This window comes from Eurypyga helias, unplaced genomic scaffold (assembly GCF_000690775.1).
Source record: "Eurypyga helias isolate BGI_N326 unplaced genomic scaffold, ASM69077v1 scaffold41360, whole genome shotgun sequence".
Taxonomy (NCBI): domain Eukaryota; kingdom Metazoa; phylum Chordata; class Aves; order Eurypygiformes; family Eurypygidae; genus Eurypyga; species Eurypyga helias.
The window spans coordinates 1-6458 of NW_010227068.1; positions in this window are offsets into that span (position 1 = coordinate 1).

Below are 6458 nucleotides of genomic sequence, written 5' to 3' on the forward strand. Positions count from 1 at the left end.
TTCCTGACTGAATCCAGCACAAATGTTGATATGCTTTAAGCAGAAGTTTGGATAGGAAGTTGCCAGAGGTCCCTTCCAGCCTCCACTGTCTTTGGATTCTATGACTGGAAAGAAAAAAAGCCTAAAAATTCAAAGTTGGCTTTTATTATCAGATTTAAGAAGATCCTGAGTACTGGGCCTTCAGGAGTATCCTGCGTACCCCAGATTAAAAAATGTTTCTACAATGCCTGCCCACCTCAACGCGTGATTCTGTTAATCAGTTTGCATTTCCTCAGGATGCAATCACATCTTATTAATTTTAAATTGCAGGGATAGTCATTACCCTTGTAATTGTCTACTTAGTAAATACACTGATCCCCAAGGGCTTATTGAGGCTTATCTATTCCTAGGTGACCTGCGTGGGTATTGATTATTTGCTTGTTAGTCTTCATCAAGTATGGTTTTTAATAAACAATTCGAAGATAATCAAGAAGCAAACAGAAGCTTTTCTTGGGAAACATTGCACACCTACTTCACATGGGCCATCTGAATAAAGAATCAAGTTCATTTGCAGTTCTTCAAAGGAGAAAAAATGAATCTTGGATTCTATTTCCTGACATTTTTATGACCTGGGCTTATTTCTGCTTTATAGTGTCCTCCAACAATGTCCCTGAATCAGGAAAGCAACCTCAGAAATGGTACCTGAATCACACAGTTTGCAGCCTGACTGTCTGTGCACCCACATTGTGAACGAGGCAGGAAAAGGACATAATACTCTGCTGCAAGTGGAACTGTGTCCTCTCATCAGAGAATTGCTGAGCAGAGGTGGTGGAAAGTTTCCTACCTGGAAGAGGCAAAGGGGAATTTCTGAATGTGAGTTTTCCATCTCTTCCTTCCCAATGGCCTTAGGAAGCACTCACTTGCTTTGCTGTCCAGGGATGCATGTAAGGACAGAATTATGAAGGGTTGGGGGAAAAAGAAAGATTTCCTTTTCTTTTTTTTTTGGGACAAATTAATGAAAAATCAATCTGGCCTCAAAAATCCATTAATGGTGATAATGCACTGGTTACGTAGCAGGAGCAAGAGCTGAAGCAAAATCCAATAGTGTGAGTTAAAGTGACCCTATCACACCTTCTTGTAGTCACAGTAATTTGTGGGGGATCGTGCAGGGGGCAGCAGATTCAGAAGAGCACAACAGCTCCTCCAACTCCTTCTAAGATGTCCTGGCTTCCCACTGTAGCCATGCATGAACCTTCCATGCCAGCTCCCTCCTTGCCCAGAGCATGTTGCTGGTGGGCACACATGCTTGGGGGAGGTGAGTCCAGCCGTGAGTCCAGGTAACATTGATGTGGGTGATGCCCCTGAGCAGCGACAGGGTTAGGAGTCCCATCTCCAAACTAGCTGCAAAAATTCCCTCACTCTTCACAACAGAGATTACTAACTCTCTCCTTATTTGCTCCTTACTCCTTCTCATCATATCTGTTCCCAGGCAAGCAGAGACACCTTGATAACTAGTTAGTCTTCACTAGCAGGCTAATCTCTGGCCCGTCTCCTTCCCTGATGGTGCAGAGAGGAAATTGTTGCTTTGTTGGGTGAAGATCATCAAGGGTGTTTGGTCTGCAAAGCTTTGCACCTCTAACTCAACCGCCAAGTGGTCCATGGGTCACAAAAGGGAGGATGTGATTAATTTTCTAGAGAAGGTCTCTTCCTGGGTGCACCAGGATAGAGACAAATCCATCCTGTCCTCAGTCTGGGACACCCTGGAATCTGTCACAGGCTGGGTCCAGGCTCTCCTGGAGTCCTTGGGTGTCCCAGACACCCTCAGGGAAACAGGTTCTGGTGTGGCCTCTTTCTGCTTGTGTGACTTCCCAAGGGTAGGATACAACTTTTGGAAGAAAGAAACTTTGGATGCAGGCTGCCTCTCTGCAAAGCATTTGAAACCATACTGGGAAACGTCATGAATCCTTGACCCTCAGCCATGCAGAACCTTTAACCAGAATGCCCTGGGCTAAACACAATGTAGTGCCATGAGCTTTCACCCCTGTACAGCACCTTCCACAGGGTACAGAATTTTGGGACAATGTGGATTACACTCACCAGCTGAGCTAGGCTTATGGTGTCCCTGAGTAGGTCTCAGTGTATCACAGCATTGTCCTCCATACAGAAATACAACATCAAGGCTTGGGGAGATGAGGAGTGGTCTGGAGCCCACACTTGGATGACCATCATCCCCAACAAACCAGCATGTCCACGTGCCCCTACTCTCCATCCTCATTCCGTTACTGATGGACTTTTACTATTCAATATGTGATGAAAGCTGCCTGGCAGCTCCACCCAGACCCATGGAAGTTCTCTCTTTCCCCCCTCCTTCCCCCTGCCCAGTCTGCTCCCCCACACCCCACCCCACCAGATCACTGAGATTTATGAGCCAGACTTGCATTATGAGGTGAGTGACTTATCGGTCTGTCAGGGGGAGCGTTTTAAGACAGAATTATATGGGAGAGGGAAAAGATTTTTACCAAATTAATGAAAAATCAATCCAGCCTCAAAAATCCATTAATGGTCATAATGCACTGGTTACAGATAGAGAGATACCTCAGAATCCAATAGTGCCTGTTAAATACCTCTCCTGGAATGGAGCGTCTGGGATATAACTCATTCATTAGGCTGCCTATGTTTACTTTTTAAAGTGACACCAATCTCTGTCCCTGCAGGACTCCATGCAGCATTTATAAGTCACATTCCCCTAGTGCCCTTCTCCGGGGCCAGCCTGGCCTCTGTGCTGAAGGAATTGATCATCCCTTCACTTTTCTCCCACCCACCACACCCCACCCCCTTCCCCCCGGGGCTATCCTTGCTGAGGCACTGCTGCGCTGACTCTGTTCCTATAGCTGATTGTTTCCACCCTTCCCTAAGCACTGGCTTTCACCCCAAATAGCTCTCTCGAGGTCCGACTTGCAGCCGAGTGTTTCTCCTCTCCACTTTCCAGGTCTTAGTTTAGTGCTTGACTTAATCTCTCCCCCCAGCCATGCCTGCAGTAGCAATACTCCTCATCCTGGGGACTGGCCCTGCTCCCAGCCCAGCGTCATCCTGCTGTGGAGAGTGGTGATGGCTCTGGGGAGAGGCAGTTATCTCCTGCTTGTGAACTCTTGCTGGTGCTCCCTCGTCTCTCAGCTCTCTGAGATATGTGCTCTCAGCCAGATGAGCAACTTGACATCTGGTTTGAAGGGTTAGCATTGGCTGCTCCACCTCATGGAGAGCATCCTCTACCCTTGTCCTCCCTTGCTTCTGCACATGGGGGTTGTTTTGTACTCAGCCTGGCTGTCCAACACTCCATGAGTTGGCAGCCCAGACCACCCCAGCATGTGGATCTCTGTTGGCTTCTGATAGAGCCACCCTCTGAACATCTGTCCAGATGCCACAGCCTGGTGGAAAAATCTATCAGAGACAAAATGCACGAGTCAGGGCCACAATCAAACTAGGAATTGCAGATGTCTGGAGAATACTAAAACCTCTGCAGTGGTGAAGCTATGTGTCTTAGAGACCTTAACAGAGAGCAGTACGTACCTTGAAAGAACAGTTCATGCCATTCCTCCTCTATTACCGAATCTCCATGGAGTGATCCAATCTTTTACATGATGCAGAGGTCATGGGAAATGCACAGTACTGTGGTGTGTCATGGTAGCTTTAGGATATTGAACAGTCTCAGAGATGCAAGAGATGTCTTCCTCCTGCAGAGTGCCTAATCGCCTGAGTAGACAACTTGCCTAAGAAAATCATTGCTCGGTGTGAGGGGGGGTGGATGAACCACTCCCACTGCCCAGAATCTCCTGAGCACAGGCTGGGATGGGGTAGGAGTTCTGCTTTTCCCACAAAGCTGAACCACAGTGCAGCCAAGGATGTAAATGTTAGGCAAAGAGAAGTCAGACAAGAGGGACTCTGATCTGAAATGAAAATTTAGACTCAAAATGAAAACATTTCCCTTGGAGGGGGCCTCAGTTGGATCTTGCCTTTTGCTCATGTTATGAGGATCCTCAGAGGTTACTGGATCAAATGCATCCTGTTGTGCACTGGCGTATCAGAGCACAGCTCTGTGCATTGGGTGTGTATCGCATGTGTGTTGATATTCTTTATCAGGCTTGGAAAAATCTCTTACTCCCACTGTCATGGAAAAGTGTAGAATGTTAAATCTTGGCATGTCTATGAGCCAGAGGCAAGTTGCACATTTGGTGCTACTCCAATCTCACCTCCCTTTGCTTTACAGCCCTGGGATTCCTGCACCTGCCACCGATCCACTCCTGATTTATGTTGGGCTGAGAAAGGGTGGGATCAAGACCCAGCATGTTTTGGTGTGATGCCTGGATGGAGTCAGTTACACATATCGACCCTGCTAAATGTCATAATGCACCAGGGTTTTGTTTCCTTTAAATCTTTTAAAAAGCAATAAAAGGACCCAGAATACTCGAAGCACCAAACATCTAGCAAAGTGACAGGCTGTCAAAGCTGCCTCACCAAGAAACCCTGGGCCCAGCAAATTTTAAGCAGGAAAATTTATTCCTGTGTCGCTCATCTCTCCAAGTGAAAAATGGCCAGGGCTCCTCTTTTGCATGAAGTCTTGAAACAACCACAGTGCTCAAACAAGCGGATCGGCCTGAAACAGAACCATTCATCATCTGGAACAGGCAGCCGCGACAAGCACCACCACCAAAAAGAGAAAAAAAAAAATTAAGTTGTGGGTTTTATCCAAGCTTAAATGATCCTGCCCGTTAATATGACACGACAGGCTGCAGAGCGTGATTCCTTGGCTTGGCCTTTAAACGGCTTCACTGATATCTAACAGAGGTCTCCAGGAGAGCAGCTCTATTAGCTGGTCACCTCTGCTGCCATGTACCTCTGCACTGGGTTTCCCAATTCCAGATCCAGCCTCCACAATTTTTTCTAGGGGATTTTGGTGACAGATGCCTGCTGCCCAATGTCTGTGCTGAGTTTGCATTGTGTTGACTTCTAGGATGGAGCGTGAGAGGAGGACGAGGAGTGGAGAACGAGAAGATGTTAAGGGTGCACTTTCTGAGCAGAGCTGGGAGATGGAAATGGGTTGGGAATAGATTTTGCTGGAGGTGGTTTGTTGGGTTTTTTTGCACTGCCTATGCCACTCTTCCAGCCTGACTTTTGTTTGACTGTCTGCACTTCGGAATGGACTACTCTTGAGCTTGGAAGAAATGATCCTTGTAAAGCAACTAGCTGTCTTGGACCCCTCTTCTTTCCAAACCCATAACCCACAAGATTATTCCAAACAGTCCTAGGGCTTCTCTCCAGCAGTCCAGGGCTGTGATCCTACATTTTGCTTTCTTCTCTTCCCTCAAGATCCTGAACTTCATTATTTCATGATCACTTCAGCCAAAGGAAATGCACTCTCCAACTCCCTCAAGACAAAAGCCATTTACTCAGAGGCTGTGTGTGGCTTGTCCATGCACCAGATCTGAAGCTTAGTTTGAGTTCAGGAAGGTGGAGGCAGAACAAAACAGCTTTTGTTTCAAGTTCAGACTCCAGCTGCCCTGTCAAGGCACAGGAAAAAGCCGTATCATCTGCATGTTCTTGATCTATGGGCACTGCATTGCTGATGGCAATGCCTGAGCTGTCCACTGTTCCCAGGACACTGATTGGTCTCACCATCCTCGTAACACAGCCTTAGCTTCCAACTGAAATGCCGAACTGATGACACAGTCCCCTGCCCAGTCTGATTCCAGCCTAGAACTCCAGTTGAAGGCTGCAAATCAATGTTTGAGGTAGGGACATGACACCTGGGTCTTGCACAAGGTGTTTCTACCTATTCCCTGTGCGTGCCTGCCAGTGAGTAAGGATAAGTTCCATGGAGGTGGGCCAGCAATGAAACCAGTTTGTTCTTGCTGGTGTTACAGGATGGTAGTGGTGGAGTTTGGCGAGGTGAACACAGAGGTGGACTTTTCCAAGAGGTGACAATGATGCAACCAGACGGTCACTGCTGCAGCCTGAACGTCTGACCTTCGTTCTGGGCAGGGGTGCAATGCTCTCTCCTCCTGCCCTGGTGGGACTTTGCCAGGTCCTCACACCCGCGCCCGTCACGTGTAACACAACCGTGGCCACTTGCAGGGCAGTTCCATGGGCTACAGGCGGATGTGGATCAGGTTTTAATTTAGAAATGCTGACAGGTAAGGAGCTTAGATCCAGCATCATGGGCAAGTATATCTTGTGGATCTTAATTCCCCTGACAGTTTTGAATTAAAAATAAAGAAAGAAAAAAAAGAAGAAACCTTTCCTTTCTTCCTGAAGTCCCCTGCTCTCAGAGCTATATTTAAAAGGTTGGATTAAAAACTGTCTTTAAAAAACAGACTCCCCGAAGTATCATATTGGTCCACCCTTTGTCAGTCATGCAAGATGAAATTATTACCATTTTTCACTCCATTGCCTTCTCTGTCTTTATTTGTGTAAGAAACCCGCTG